Source organism: Aegilops tauschii, chromosome 6, assembly GCF_002575655.3.
Source record: "Aegilops tauschii subsp. strangulata cultivar AL8/78 chromosome 6, Aet v6.0, whole genome shotgun sequence".
NCBI classification, from domain to species: Eukaryota; Viridiplantae; Streptophyta; class Magnoliopsida; order Poales; family Poaceae; genus Aegilops; species Aegilops tauschii.
In genome coordinates, this window is record NC_053040.3 from 322,005,361 (window position 1) to 322,021,407 (window position 16,047).

Genomic DNA, 16,047 nt, shown 5'->3' on the forward strand with positions numbered 1-16,047 from the left:
CAAAGATCATTTTCGCCGAGAAGCAATATGGTTCGAGGTAGTGGATTTGGAGAGCCCCTATCATGCACTGCTCGGTCAACCTGCCCTGGCCAAGTTCATGGCTGTGCCCCACTACGCCTACCTGAAGATGAAGATGCCGAGCTCGAAGGGGATCATCACGGTAGCCGGCGACTACAAGAAGTCCATCGAGTGCGCCATGGCCAGTAGCCGGCTGGCCGAGTCCCTCGTGGTGGCAGAAGAGAAGAAGATGTTGGAACGGGTTGTGGCCCTGGCCGGCAAGCAGCCGGCCTTGTCCCCCAACCCCAAGGATTGTGATGCGCAGGGCTCCTTCCAGCTTGCCAAAGAGACGAAGAAGATACCTCTGGACCCGGAGAACCCGGAGAGGTTCGCTGTCATTGGGGCGAACTTGGACAGTAAATAGGAAGGCGAGCTCGTCGACTTCCTCCGTGAGAATCGAGACATCTTTGCATGGTCCCCAAAGGACATGCCGGGTGTCCCGAAGGATTTCGCCGAGCACAAATTACATGTCCGAGCTGATGCGAAGCCGGCCAAGCAGCCCCTCCGCCGACTGTCAGAAGAGAAGCGAAGAATTGTGGGAGAAGAGATAGCCCGACTCCTTGCCGCTGGCTTTATCATGGAAGTGTTCTTTCCAGAGTGGCTTGCCAACCCAGTTCTGGTTCTGAAGAAGAATAACAAGTGGCGTATGTGTATAGACTACACCAGTCTGAACAAGGCCTGCCCAAAGGATCCGTTTGCTCTGCCACGGATTGACCAAGTGATAGACTCCACAGCCGGATGCGAGCTGTTAAGTTTTTTGGATGCGTACTCAGGGTACCATCAGATCAAGTTGGACCCAGCTGACCGCCTGAAGACTGCGTTCATCACACCCTTTGGAGCTTTCTGCTACCTGACTATGACATTCGGCTTGAGGAATGCCGGTGCCACTTTTCAGCGTTGCATGCAGAAATGCCTCTTGAAACAACTCGGCAGAAATGCCCACGTCTATGTAGACGACATTGTGGTGAAGACAGAGAAGCGTGGTACCTTGTTGGAAGACCTGAAAGAAACATTCGCCAACTTGCGCCGATTCCAAATCAAGCTCAACCCCGAGAAGTGCGTGTTCGGAGTGCCAGCCGGCCAGCTGCTGGGCTTCCTGGTCTCCGAACGCGGCATCAAAAGCAACCCTGTCAAGATCAAGGCCATCGAGAGGATGGAGATTCCCACCAAACTGCGAGATGTGCAGAAATTCACTGGCTGCTTAGCCTCCCTGAATCGTTTTATCAGCCGACTAGGAGAGAAGGCTCTCCCCCTATACCGACTCATGAAGAAGTCCACTCACTTCGAGTGGAACGACCAAGCCGACCAAGCCTTCCATGAGTTGAAGAAAATGCTGACCACTCCGCCTGTCCTGGCGGCGCCGACTGAGAAGGAGCCCATGCTCCTCTACATCGCCGCGACTAGCCGAGTCGTCAGCACTGTTGTTGTGGTCCAGCGCCCGGAGGAAGGCCGAGCCTAGCTAGTCCAGAGGCCGGTGTACTATCTCAGCGAAGTGCTATCCAGCTCAAGCAAAACTACCCGCACTACCAGAAGATGTGCTATGGGGTGTACTTCACTGCCAAGAAACTGAAGCCCTACTTCCAAGAGCACCCCATCACGGTCGTATGCACTGCCCCGCTCGCCGAGATCATAGGCAGCCGGGATGCATCCGGCCGGGTGGCAAAATGGGCCATTGCATTGGCGCCCTACACAATCTTCTACCAACCCCGCACCGCCATCAAGTCGCAAGCATTGGCCGACTTCCTCGTCGACTGGGCCGAGACCCAGTACCTACCGCCGGCTCCCGACTCTACCCATTGGCGGATGCACTTTGACGGGTCCAAGATGCGCACCGGCTTGGGAGCCGGCATCGTCCTCACCTCTCCCAAAGGCGACAAGCTCAAGTACACGCTGCAGATCCACTTCGCCGCCTCCAACAACGTGGCCGAGTATGAGGCGCTCGTACACGGGCTCCAGCTAGCCAAAGAGCTTGGCATACGCCGGATCCTGTGCTACGGCGACTCAAACTTGGTGGTCCAGCAATCGTCTGGCGACTGGGACGCCAAGGACGCGAACATGGCGAGTTATCGATTCCTCATCCAGCAGATCAGCGGATACTTCGAGGGGTGCGAGTTCCTCCACGTGCCAAGGGCCGACAACGACCAAGCAGATGCCCTAGCACGGATCGGCTCCACCCGACAAGCCATACCGACTGGCATCTCCCTCCAGCGCCTCCTCAAGCCGTCTCCAGAGTCGGATTCCATCTTCGTACCACCTGCGCCAGATACAACCGGATCCGACTGGAGAAACCCCGCAGGCGGCACGGGGACTTCGACAACTGGCCCGGGGACTGCCGTAGTCGCACCCGGCCCGGGGACTTCAGAACCCGGCCCGGGGACTGCAGCAGTCGGCCCAGGGACTACAACGACACAAGAAGCAGTGGCCGACTCACCCAACCCACCCACCCGAGTCATGGTGGCTACATTAACAGAAGAAGAAGTCACAGCTCCCTCATGGGCCCAGCCCATCCTCAAGTTCCTAGTCCGCAGAGAGCTGCCGGCTGATGAGATCTCAGCAAGACTAGTGCAACGACGAGCCGCAGCATATACAATAATCAACAGAGAGCTTGTGAAGCGCAGCGTCACTGGAGTCTTCCAGCGTTGTGTCGAGCCAGAAAAAGGAGTGGCAATCCTCAAAGACATCCACCAAGGCGAATGCGGCCACCACGCAGCCTCAAGATCACTTGTGGCCAAGGCTTTCCGCCATGGTTTCTTCTGGCCGACTGCCTTGGAGAATGCTAAAGAAATAGTCAAGAGCTGCAGAGGATGCCAAGTTTTTAGTTCCAAGCAACACCTGCCGGCTTCTACACTCAAGACCATTCCCCTCACCTGGCCTTTTGCCGTCTGGGGACTGGACATGGTGGCCCCTTTCAAGACAGCCTGTGGCGGCTTGACGCATCTACTTGTCGCTGTGGACAAGTTCACAAAGTGGATCGAAGCAAAGCCGATCAAAAAGCTGAACGGGCCGACTGCCGTGACATTCATCACCGACATCACTACTCGGTACGGCGTGCCGCACAGCATCATCACCAACAACGGCACGAACTTCGCCAAAGGAGCACTGGCACGTTTCTGCGCGACGCAAGGCATCCGACTGGACTTAGCGTCCGTTGCCCACCCGCAGTCAAATGGCCAGGTCGAGCGAGCAAATGGACTCATCCTCTCCGGCATCAAGCCCCGACTGGTTGTACCACTAGAGCGATCGGCCGGCTGCTGGCTCGAAGAGCTGCCGGCTGTCCTCTGGAGCCTGCGCACTACACCCAACAAGTCAACCGGCTTCACTCCATTTTTCCTCGTGCACGGTGCCGAGGCTGTCATCCCAACAGACATCGAGTTCGACTCGCCTCGGATCACCATGTACACGGAGGAGGAGGCCAAAGAAGCAAGAGAAGACGGCGTGGACCTACTGGAAGAAGGCCGGCTGCTAGCACTCAGCCGGTCCGCCATCTACCAGCAAGGGCTGCGCCGCTACTACAACCGCAAGGTCAAGCTAAGATCCTTCCAAGAGGGCGACCTTGTGCTCCGGCTGATCCAGCGAACAGCCGGCCAGCACAAGCTCTCGGCCCCTTGGGAAGGCCCCTTCGTCGTCAGCAAGGCACTCGGCAACGACTCCTACTACTTGATCGACGCGCAAAAACCAAGAGCACGCAAGAGAGACGACTCCGGCAAGGAGTCGGAGCGACCATGGAACGCAAACCTCCTGAGACAATTTTACAGTTGAAAGCAGTATGTATCATGCTACCCTTTTTTGCATTAAGTACAAACCAACAGGCCCCCCGAGCAGTACTCGGGGACTGCCCTTGTTTATCTATGAATGACAAGTGTCATATCCATGAATGTATTATTACATTTTGAATTCTTGTCTGGCACCGGGTTCGACTAGTCGGCCCGGGGACTGGCCGCCTTGAGCTATATTGAAAGTTCTACCTGAAGTCAGAAAAGTAGTGTGCCGGCTCCCGAGTCCCCTCTTGTTGAAAGTCGCAGCTCGAAGAACCGACTGTCCGACTAGCAAGAGGCAAGGCAGAAAGGACGCCCACACGAAAAATGGCTAAGGAACAACGAACCTATATAGCAAAGAGACGGCCTCCAAACATGCCTGCCGGCTGCCAGAACAGCCGGATGGCCGGCTTCCTAAACACTTAGCTTTAGTCCAGGAAAGCTAAAGTACTCCTCCCCCCAATTGGCCGAGCACTCCTCCAGCCACAGATTGCAGAGCAACTGTTGGACTGGGGAGGCGGCAACCAAGGGAGGGCGGCAAAGGAAACAGCAGAAGGACAAAAAGCAAAAGTACAAGGAAAGGCCAAATGCACAAGTTATATACACACATAAAGCCCCCAACAGGCTGGCAACAGACATAAGTTCGAATACACCCAGTGGGTGGAATTGTGCAGACTTAACCAAACATTGTTCCAAAAGTAACAAGACAGGAAAACAAAAGATGGCAGACTAGGGCGCGGCACGGAGGCCGAGCTGGTCGGTGGAGACGGCCCCGCCGGCTGAAGGAGTGGCCGCCTAGCGGGTCTCGGCTTGACCACCACCAGCGGCAGGCGACGCACTCGCTCGCGACGTAGTGCTGGAGGTACGGTCAGGCTGAGGCTGGCCGGCTGCCCCACCAGCCGGCTCGGCGTCTTCACCCTCCTCCTCCTCCTCTTCGCCCTCGTCGCTGGAGTCGATCTCCTCCGCCGAGTCCTCACCATCCGCCGGGTTCAGCCCGAACCACTCCTCCGGCTGGGCGACACCGTTGTCATCTACCTCGTGGGCGAAGACGCTGGTGTCGGTGTAATCGGCGATCGCCGAAGCCCGCCGGATGATAGCCAACCGCGCCGGCTCCAGCTCTGTGTCGGCCTGCTGCCGCCAGGTAGCCAGCTGATCCAGGCTCAGGCCGGGATACCAGGCCTTGACGAACTCCAGCGCCCGCCTGGCGCCGGAGTGAGCCGCCGAGGCCTTCCAAGCCTCGAAGCGGCTGACTGCCACCTCCAGCCAGTCGGCAGTCCGACTGGGGGTGCGAGGAACCACTTGGCCGGGCCAGAGGGAGGCCAAGACTTGTGCCCCGGCACGCTGAAGCCGACGGAGCAGTCGGTGAGCCGGCTGGATGCGGGCCTGGATCGCCAGGAGCTGCTCCTCCAGCGAGCGGCCGGCGGTTGGCGAGATCTCAAAGCCAGCCTGCCTTCGCGCTTGGCGACGGGCCTCGATGGTCTGGTTGGCGGCAGTAGAATAGCCAGGGAAATATTCTGCGCAAGAAAGAAGAAGAAAAGGAGAAAAGAGCACCAAATCAGAAAAAGAGCCAAAGTGGCAGATGGCAAGAAAGGACGAAGAGGTAGGCGGCTTACCGTCAACCAGATCTTCGATATGGCCATAGCCAGAGACCAGAGTCTGCCTGGCCTCAGCCCAGCCAGCCGCCTCCGTCTCGTACTCGGCCTGGAGGGCGGCTTCGCGGTCCTGCACCACCTTCAGGGCCGCCTTGTGGCCTTCCTCCTGGTCGGACAGTTTCTTGACCAGGCGGTCGCGCTCCTGCACCAAGGCGGCGAGCTCGGCGTCCTTGGCACGAAGGGCAGTCTGAGACTCTCCCAGTTGTGCCCTCAGACTAGCGTTGACCGCTGCAGGGACGGCAGAAAAAGAAAGAACAGTAAGAAGAAGTCGTCAAGGAAGATCCGACCCGACTGCTCAGCAGTCGGCCCGAATCTCGGGGACTACACCCAGTGGGTGCGCTGACGCGCCCCCACATGAGATAAAGAACAAAGCACGTACCTCGGCTCTCAGTAAGGTCGGCGGTCTTCTGAGTCAGCTCCCAAGCCTGGGAGTTGAAGGCGGCCGCTCGAAGGTTGTGGTAGTCCTGCAAGATGGACAGAAGATCGAAGTAAGAACAAGAATAGCAAAGGCAAATCCACCAAGAAGTTCCAAGCCGCCTGCTCAGCAGCCGACTCGGAACTCGGGGACTACACCCAGTGGGTGCACTGACGCGCCCCCACGGAAGAAATCAAGATCAAGAAGAAATCAAGATCAAGAAGAAGCAAGATGGGAATACTAACCCGGATGGCCGCTCGCGTCGCGAGGAACTCGTCGGTGAACTGCCTCAGCGCCGCAGCTTGGCCCTGGAGCCGGGTCCGGACGTCCTGTGCAGCCACGTTCACCACGGCCGTCCCTCCGCCTGGCGTCCACCCCGAGGTAGCGCTGGCCGCCTCCGCATCCCGGGCCGACGAGCTGGAGCCCACGGCCGGCTGCGGCTCCGACGCGGCCTTCTGTGGCTCCGAGGCGGCCTTCCCCGCGCGCCGGCTCGACGGAATCCGGACCGCCATCTCAGCTCTGGCGGCCGGCTCGCCCCCCGCCGACTGTGCAGGCGGCAGATCAGGCCGGCCGCCTGGAGCCGCCCCAGTTGGTGGGGTCGGCACCGGCGCCCTCTCCAGGATGATGACGTCGTCGCTTCCCCCCAGCCCTGGCTGGTCGCCGCTGGCTCCCTCTGGCGAGGGCTCCATGTCCCTAGGCGCCATGACGCGCAGCGGGGTGACCATCAAAACCTCCCCCGCCGCCGCCGCGGCCGCAGCCTCTACTTGGGCCCTGGCTGCGGCGTCGGCGAGTGCCTTCGCCGCCTCCTCCTCCCGTGCCGCCTGGGCGGCGGCCGCCTTCCGTGCCTCCGCCTCCCGCGCATTCCGTTCTGTCGCTTCCTGAAGGTCGGCCCGGGGGTCCATGCGGCGAGTGGTGCTCCCAGACCCCCTCGGCGACTCGACAACGGAGGCGGCAGCCGCCCGCTCAAGCGACAACGGAGCTCTGTTCGTTTGGAGAAGAAAGATAAGGGTTCAGGGACCACCAGAGAAAAGAAAGAAAAAAGTGTATACGAAAGAAAGTGAACTTACGCCGACACGGTCTGCGGTTGCTTCACCGTCTTACGGAAGCGAGCCGCCTTCGCGGCCGTCTCCTCCCGCCTGGTGGCTGCCGCCCCGCCCCTGGGTTTTTTCGTCCGGCTGCAGAACAAACCCTGGGCGGCGTGATGCTTTTGACCTCCGCCCCGAGCAGGCGGTGCAGCGGAGGAACCCGCGCCGCGTCCAGATGCCGGCTGGCGGCGTGGGGCGACTTCGGCCTCATCATCGTCCGGCCAGTCGTCGAAGGTGACTCCGAGCCCGGAGCCGCCTGCTTTGCCGCCGGCCTGGTCACCGCCCGGCTCGATGTTGTCGTCCATGCCGGCCGCCCCCAAGTCGGGGTCCTCCAGATCGTGTTCGGTCCGGTCGGGGACGAATTGACGCTCCGCGTCTGACCCGCTGGCCGGCCGAAGAAGAGGACTCTGTCGAAAAACGAACCGACTAAGTTAGAGTCAGCCAAGAGGAACTCGGCAACAAAGCAAGGAAAAAGAAAAAGAGACAAGGAGAGCATACCGTAGGCGGCGGATTGGCTCGGCTATATGGTTCCTTGCCGAACTGCCATTCTTCGGTGAGTTTGCAATTCGCAAGATAGTTCACCATATAGGCGGCCTCCTCGCGCGGCATCTCCTTGGTGCACATTCGGCTCGGATCGAGCTGGCTGCTCATCTGATAGATCAGATGAGGCCGGCTTTGGAGCGGAAGAACCCGGCGCGTGACGAATGCGGCCAGCAGGCCGGGCCCCGTCAAGCCCTCCGACTGGGTCAGCTCTCGCACTCGGGCGACGGCGGCGGACTCGGCCGGCGTCAGAGTCACGGCCCGGTAGGACCACTGGGGCCGCCTGCCCACCGGAGGGCCGGCTACGTAAGCCGGCAGGTTGATGTAGTCGCCCCGTGGGCGGGGCGATGTTCCGCACGTAGAAGTACGATTTTTGCCATTTCTTCACCGATTGGATCAGCGTGATGACGGGGAAGGGGTTGTCGACGACCGACCTCCGCGACGCGATGAAGGCGCCAGTCTGAGCCAGCACGCCCTGCATGCGCGTGCCCAATTTGGACTGGAAGAACTCCCCCCAGAGCTCGAGGGTGGGGAGGACGCCGAGGTAGCCCTCGCACAGGGTGACGAAGGCTGATAGCAGCACCAGCGCGTTTGGGGTGAGGTGGTGCGGCTGGAGCTGATAGAAATCGAGCCAGGAGCGGAAGAAGGCGCTCACTGGCAGGCCGATGCCGCGCAAGAAGTGCGAGCGGAAGACCACCCGCTCGCCCTCCCGCGGCTCCGGCGTAATTTCCCTCGCCGGCGCAAGGCGGACCTCCACCTTGTCCGCGGCCGGCAGCCGCCGAGTATTGCGGAGGAATTCGACGTGGTCTTCGTGCACGTTGGAGTCGTCCCAATCCCCGCCATACTGCTCCGTGGCGGGAGGCATGGCAAAAACTAGCGCGGCGGCGGAGGAACGTGCGGTGGAAGAGCGCGGCGGCGAGGTGCTGTTGCAAGAGACGGCGAGCGAAGAAGATGGTGGAAGTAGGAGGAGCGTGCGAGGGCCTGCTGCCCTCCACCTCCCCCTACTTATAGCTTCGCGAGGCGAGGCCGAAGAGGCCGGACGTGGGGGGGGGGGAGACGTGGGATTAACTGCACCCATTCCCCCCATGCCCCGCGATTATTGCGCCCTAAAGGCGAGCCGAAACTGCCGCAAGGAGACGTGCGGGCGGTTTCGGGATACAGAGAATCCGCGCCTGGGCCCGGGCGCGGACGTGGCGGGCCCCCGCCCTGCGGCGATGTCCCGTCACGCGCGTGGGCTGGCAGGCTTTCTGGCCGAGGGAGGCCACGTGGTTCGTAGACGACAAGTGGCCGGCCCGCGGCCCGGAGCACACGCTAGCGAGCTCCCGCCCTCCGACTCCGAAGTTTTCGACCAAGGCGGCACGCCTAACTAAAGCCGGCTCCCAGCTGCCGACTTGTCAAGATAGGAAGCTGATCGAGCTTCTCAACGCCTACTCCACCTCGAAGCCCAATCAGCTTCGGGGACTACTGTCGGAGTAAATGGCCACGGGTAGCCTAACCGACTGCCCCTGGTTCTTCTGAAAAAATTATCAGCCCTTCGGGCCTCCAAGCACTCCAAGCATTGGGCTGCCTTCCCTGGCCGGCTACCTCTGAAGCCGACTCCCGGAAGGCGACCCAGCCTCAGCAACCCCTCCCCGGGACGACTATGGGGTAGCCGACTCCAAGAAGCTGTCCAAGAAGAACGCCGACTCCAAGAAGCCGGCCGAGACCCCAACCACCAAAGCTACACCCACATAACGGTGACAAGACGGGGTGTGGCCACAGTGCGGCCCACTACCCCCGAGGCCCGAGGCAGGCATGGCCACAGGAGGCCATACGGGATGACCGTCTCCTGTTCGGCTCGACACTGTAGCCATGCCAGCCTCAACGTCATCCACGACCGACTCCTGTACGGCCCGCAGGCGCCGGGCCCCTTCCGCCAGAGAGAGGCGCGGAGGCGGCCTGGCCTCCCCTAGTCGACCGAGGGTGTAGCCGGCCCCAGAAGCCGGCTACCCCCTTCCTCGAAGCAGGAGCCCCATTAAGGAGACAAGACGAGGTAAGGCTATAGTGAGAGCCCCCGAGGCGGCCCACTGTAGCCACGCTTACCTCGACAAAGCCCTCGTCATCAGAGGCGATGCTACAGTAAGCAGCCGCCGACAAGACCCTAGGCGGTGGGGCCGGCCTGTCGACCAAGAAGCCGGCAGCCGGCGGGACCCACCAGTCGGCGGGACCCAACAGCCGGCGGAGAAGCCGGCGAGCGTAGACACTGACGGCTGGGACCAGTGCCCAGCCGGATTACCATTGTACCCCCGGGGGGTAGGCCTATATAAACCCCCCGGAGCACCTATGCAAAGGGTTAGCTTCTGAACACAGCACACACACCATAGAAATAGAGAGAAGCAAGAGCTAGCCTTGTTCTTCTTCTCCCTTGAACCCAACAGCTCTAGGAGCGATTGTAGCTACCTTTCCTTGATCTAGTGATCATGCGGAGACCCCGCAGAGCAGGACTAGGGGTGTTATCTCCTCGGAGAGCCCCGAACCTGGGTAAGATCCGCCGGCGTGCATGTCTTCGCCTCATCCCGTTTCCAGGCACCGGCGATGTCTTATTGGCACCCACAATGATAAGCCATACGTTGGCATATGTCGCACCAACCACCCGACAACGAGCCCTGGCCGTACGTATGCGCGAGTAGGCGTTCGAGACCCTGCCCGTATGTACGTACGTGGCCGTATTTTCTTTCTTGCACACCGGCCGCTGTACGTACGTGTACATGCTACGTGCGCGCCTCTACTACGACACATGCGCGCCTCTACATCCACCAGTATATATGTACGTACACGTTCGCGACCAGAATGACAATGCTACGTACGCTTCGACCAGGTGGGTCCCGACTGTCAGGCACTTCCTTGCCTGCGAAGATGTAGCTGGTGGGTCCCAACAGTCAGGGGGGCGAATCGTTTTTTTGCCCGGACGCACTTCCTTGCGTGCGAAGATGTAGCTGGTGGGTCCCAGCAGTCAGGGGGAAACTTATTTTTTCGCAAAATACAGTGGCCCGTCCGGTGGGTCCTAGCTGTGAGGTGGAGGAATCATTATTTTCCGCGTAATAAGGAGGCACTTCCTTGCTGCGGCCGTGGACCCAGCTGTCAGCCTCTCCCCGTACAGTCCACGTCCGATGGAAGTCGTTCCTTGACCACGTTGACCACGCCGCGCCGAGAGCACCAGGGCGGTGGATGACGGCGAGGCCTAGGAAGGGGACGACGGGGAGCCGGGGAAGAGGCGGCAGTGGAAGCCCGCACGGAGAGGAGTACGAGGGTTCACTGGTTCGGCTGCGGTGTGAGGTTGCCGTCACCGCAGGGCCTGACCAGCGGTGGGAATAGTAGGGGCGGTGAGGCCTCCGCGGCAGCATAGGCGGCCATGGGAGGCAGGAGCATGCGGCATGACCGGCGCTGCTTTGGGCGGCTGGAGCAAGAAGACCAGAGGTTGAAGAAGCACTACGGCCGTTGGATGGACATCGTACGGTCACTAGAGCTAGAATCGTTCATATTGACTAAAGTTGACAAAGGCGCGTGTCCCAGTCAACTTAGGAGGCCCACAAGTCAGCCTCCCACCATGGTGGGTCCCAGCTAGCAGGGGGAGTATTCATTTTTTTTGTGCGTAATAAGGAGGCACTTCCTTGCGTGCGAAGATATAGCTGGTGGGTCCGAGCTGTCAGCGGCGGTAACGTTTTTTTCACGAAATACATAGGCCCTTTCGGTGGGTCCCTGATGTCAGGTGGAGGAATCATTATTTTGCCCGTAATAAGGAGGCATTTCCTTGCGTGCGGCCGTCGACCCAGCTGTCGGCCTCTCCACGTACAGTCCACTTCATATGCATGTCGGTCGTTGACCACGTTGACCAGGCCGCGCCGAGAGCACCAGGGCGGTGGACGACGACGAGGCCTAGGAAGGGAATGACACGGAGGCAGGGAAGACTCGGCAGTTGTTTCCCACGCGGAGGGGAGTACGATTGTACGAGGGTTTACTGGTTCGTCTGCCGTCGCCGGAGAATAACAGCAGGTGTGGGTGAGTAGAGGGATGGCTAGGCCAGTGATGGGAGTACGGTGGGGCGGTGAGGCCTGCGCGGCAGCAGAGCCGGCCGCGGGGAGGAGGGAGCAGGCAGTCCCGCCGGTGCTTGTTTGAGCGGCCGGAGCAGGAAGAGCAGGGATTGAAGAAGCACGACGGCCGTTGGATGGACATCCAACAGTCAGTGCTTGTGTGTCAACCTTTTCTTTAGGAAAGCCTCAAATCTATGGAAAACAGCATACAACCCATCTGCCATTATTTCTAATAATTTACAACCCATTTGCTAATTATTAAGGTTTTTTTGGAGCCCATATTCTTTTTGTTAGCATTACAGGCCATATTGTGGCCACGGTTAAAACATTATACGAAATTTTGCATATTTCGGTGCGGTCCGAACTGTTTTTAATCCCGAAATTTCAACTCACATTCAAACTGATTTTAAAAATAAATGTACATCAATATAAAATCCAACAAATTCTCCACGCATAAAAATTAATGTAATTTAAAATCCCGAAATGAAAAAAAAGATATTTGAAACTAATTGCCGATTTGATGTGTTTTAAAAATGTACAACCCATTTCTCATTACTGATGGGCCATTTTCTCGGCCAGCCGAATGAAAGCTCTCCTCGTCTTGAAAGATTTGCAGCCCAATAGGCCTGACAAAGCGACTTACTTGGGAAATCACAAAAAAACTGGGCTGTGGCCGTGGACCCAGCTGTCAGCCTCTCCACGTACAGTACTCTTCCGATGGAATGTCGTTGACCACGTTGACCATGGCACGCCGAGAGCACCAAGGCGGTGGACGACGGCGAGGCCTAGGAAGGGGACGACGGGGAGCCGGGGAAGACGCGGCAGTGGATGCCCACGCGGAGAGGAGTATGAGGGTTCACTGGTTCGGCTGCGGTGTGAGGCTGCCGTCGCCGCAGGGCCTGGCTAGTGGTGGGAGTAGTAGGGGGCGATGAGGCCTCAACGGCAGCACAGCCGGCCACTGGAGGCAGGAGCAGGCGGTCTCCCCGGCGCTGGTTTGGGCGGCTGGTGCAAGAAGAGCAGCGATTGAAGAAGCAGCAGGACCGTTCGATTCAAATCCAACGGTTACTGCTGCTAGAATCGTTTGTTGACTAAGTTGACAAGCCATGCGTACGCGTCAACTTAGTAGGCCCACAGGCCAGCCTCCCAACCGGTGCGCCCCAGATGTCAGTGGGAGGAATCATTTTTTCGCGTAATAAGGAGACGGTTGATTGCGTGCGGCCAGGCCAGCGGAGGGAGTAGGGTGGGCCGGGGAAGCCTGCGCGGCATCACAGCAGGCCACAAGAGGAGGGAGCAGGCAGTCCCGCCGGCGCTAGTTTAGGCGGCTGGAGCAGGAAGATCAGAGATTGAAGAAGCACGTCGGCCGTTGGATGGACATCCAACAGTCACTGCTGCTAGAATCGTGTGTTCACTGACAAAGCCTTGCGTAAACAAGTCAGCCTCGAAATCTGTGGCGTGTACAACCCATTTGCTATTATTTTTATAATTTTTACTCATTTTCTAATTCATATGGAATTTATTGCAGCCCATTTTCCATTTTTAGAATTGCTGGCCATTTTCTGGTCAGTACCAGGGTCAAAAAATTAACTAAATATGTGGGAAATTTTGAAAATTCGCAATTTTTTACTGGGGAACAAAATATTCTTAATCCAAAAAATAATAGCCATACTAAAACAAATTTAAAAATAAATTAGTACTATGTCATGTTAAATCCAATGAAATACTTATAAGATATCAGTGAAGAACAAAAACAAAAAATAGAAACTTATATCCCATTTGCTATTTTTTTTTTGGAATTTTCAACCCCTTTTGATATTACTTTTAACAGACATTGACCATACTCTTAAGCCAGGCCGGAATGCATCCCTTCTCGTCTTGAAAGATTTGCAGCCCAATAATTCGGAGAAAACAAATAGGCCTAGCTTGGGTATTCTTCAAAAAGAAATACTGGGCTACCTATTTTCCCAAAAAACTGGTGCATGAGCATTTAGCTTTATTTATTTATTTACTTATTTATGTTTAGGGGACCATGAGCATGTACCTGGGCCGGATTCATGTGAGAGCCTCCCTTCCAGTTAATTATGTGCTTCTCTATTGGGCCTTCATCAGTGGGCTGCATGTTATCAACAAGTGGAAAATGTGTTCCGTACAAAAAATAGTATGCGCTACGTACGGTACGGGGCACTAAAGGATCGAACCGTGCAACGACTTCCAAAACATTGTGTTTGTCGTTCTAACAACACATTTATTGAACCAACAGACGAAATATACTACTGATTGTACATTGAAAACAGCAGCAGCAGCAACCAGGGCTGGGGTGCAACAAAAGCAGTAAGCAGGCCAGAAGAGTGAAGACGCAGCTCTCTCTTCCAAACCAAACATCAGCCATCATTACAAAAGGGCTACCAAAAAAGAACAAGTGTATGTATCAAACTAAATAAAGATCCTACTACACCAAGTGTACGCATCTAACTAACTGGCTCAGTTAGACGTTACTATTTATTAAGCTGTGGAGATTGGCTGACGGCTTGAACCAGATGGGTGCCTGACGGGGGAAACTCCAGCCAGCAGGTCGAAGTCTGATACTTGCGACCCTCTCTCCTACTTTGGGCTGCAGAGCGTGGCGGCACATATCAGGGTATGGTGCATGCAGAGACGCATGGTACGCTGTGTACACACAGTTTTGCCTGATGAACGAAATCGCGCTGCCATCATGATCCTTGCCGTCGGTTATCTCCTGGTTAATCGGATAATTCAGTCCGACAAACAGAGAGCATGTACCAAGGCTACTTACCAGCCTCCAGTAAAAAATTCATGTAGGCCCAGAGAAGTTGGGATCCTGCTCAAAGACCTTGCAGTGACTGTGATTGTATTCCGCGAAACAACACGTCCGGTACGTGCGAATGATCATCAATCTTTTGCCGTCGTCTGATCGAGCCAGGAACCACCTGCAACTGCCATGCCGCTGTTCTTTGAAAGGTTCTGGGAATAGGAAGGGTAGGGACACCAAGCGGCCTACAACATCATATCAAGTTGGAGTCAAATAAAAAAGGGCTTTTGATTCAGTCAATCTTAAGAACAGCATGTTATGAGCATGAATATTTGTTCAGCAAATGTTGACAGTAATATAAGCAAGCCATCATGATATCATAGGAAAGTAACATACTGCTGTAACAGCCGTTTGTAGCGATGACTGGAGTAGGCCAGCAATACATCCAGCCATAGAAGGAGTCGACAGCGTAAATGAAGCCCTTGTGTTCAATGGCATCAGAGAACCATGGAGGATGTATGATCCTGCGATGGACGTGCAGATTTATCCACTAACCGCAGTGACCTGTCAGATAGGCGAGACCGCGGCTGAAGAACGCAATTAGCCTGAAGTCTTTACAATTCGCAGATCTTGTGGGCACTTGGCAGATTACAACCTTCAGCAAATCAAACTTGGTATCATGTTGGCTACTTTAAGATTCGGAGTATTCTGGGCCGCGGTGCCAAAGCAGTGTAGTGTTAATCGAAGGAAGGGGGATCAATCGCCGGGTGTAGACCTCCACGAGCATCCAGCTGCCGCGACCGTCGACGAGCACCATCCAAGACGTGTTCATGCCGACCCAGTACATACCGTTAATGTAGTTGATGCTGACGGGGATCGGATCGCAGTCAAGGGGGTTGATGCTCGCCACCCTACGATCGTTATGCTGCATGACACGCCGTTTCTGAAGATCAGGCGACATCAGCAAGCAAGGAGCTGGCTTAAAAATCTCCGGCCTGAGGGCTTTGAGTAAACGGTACAGCCCCGACGAGCACGCGGCGAGCGGCATGGTACTGAGATTGTCCACACGCGAAACAATGAGCTTGATTACCTCTGTGGGGAGCGAATTCCAGCCACTCTTTCGGCAGACGCTGCTCGGTTCTGCCATTGTTAGCGGGGATGGAAGATTGGACGAGATTATGTGCGGACAAAGATGGAGAAGCAAATATGTGCTGCAGGAAGTGGACAGGTGATGATGACTACAGCACGCCGCTTGACTTACGAGACACATACCAGCAGCGTAGGGTCATGTCGATGCCAGACAACTTGCTTGAGTGATCACAGTACTGGTACTCCCTACAGTGCTATGCCCTAACTTTCTTGAGTAGAGTAGTAGAGTAGGACTCTGCTCTACTACTAGCACCGGAGGAGTAGTATATTCTAATCGAAAATAGTTACAAACTTCAATGCCCGAGCGTGGAACGACTACGAACCGTGCTCAAAGACCGTGTCTACGTGGTGTTTGGACATGGGCGACAACCTCAACGCCAACGGTTCTGCTCCCATTGCACCGTACGTGTTTCTGTCCTTCCTGTTCGAAATCGTGGTAGAATTCATGTTTCTACTCTGTATCCTACTACTATGCTAGTCCACATGATTAGTTTCATCTCTGTTATAGCCGTCATGATTTATTTTGTGCTTATTCGGATTAAATATCGTAGTAACTT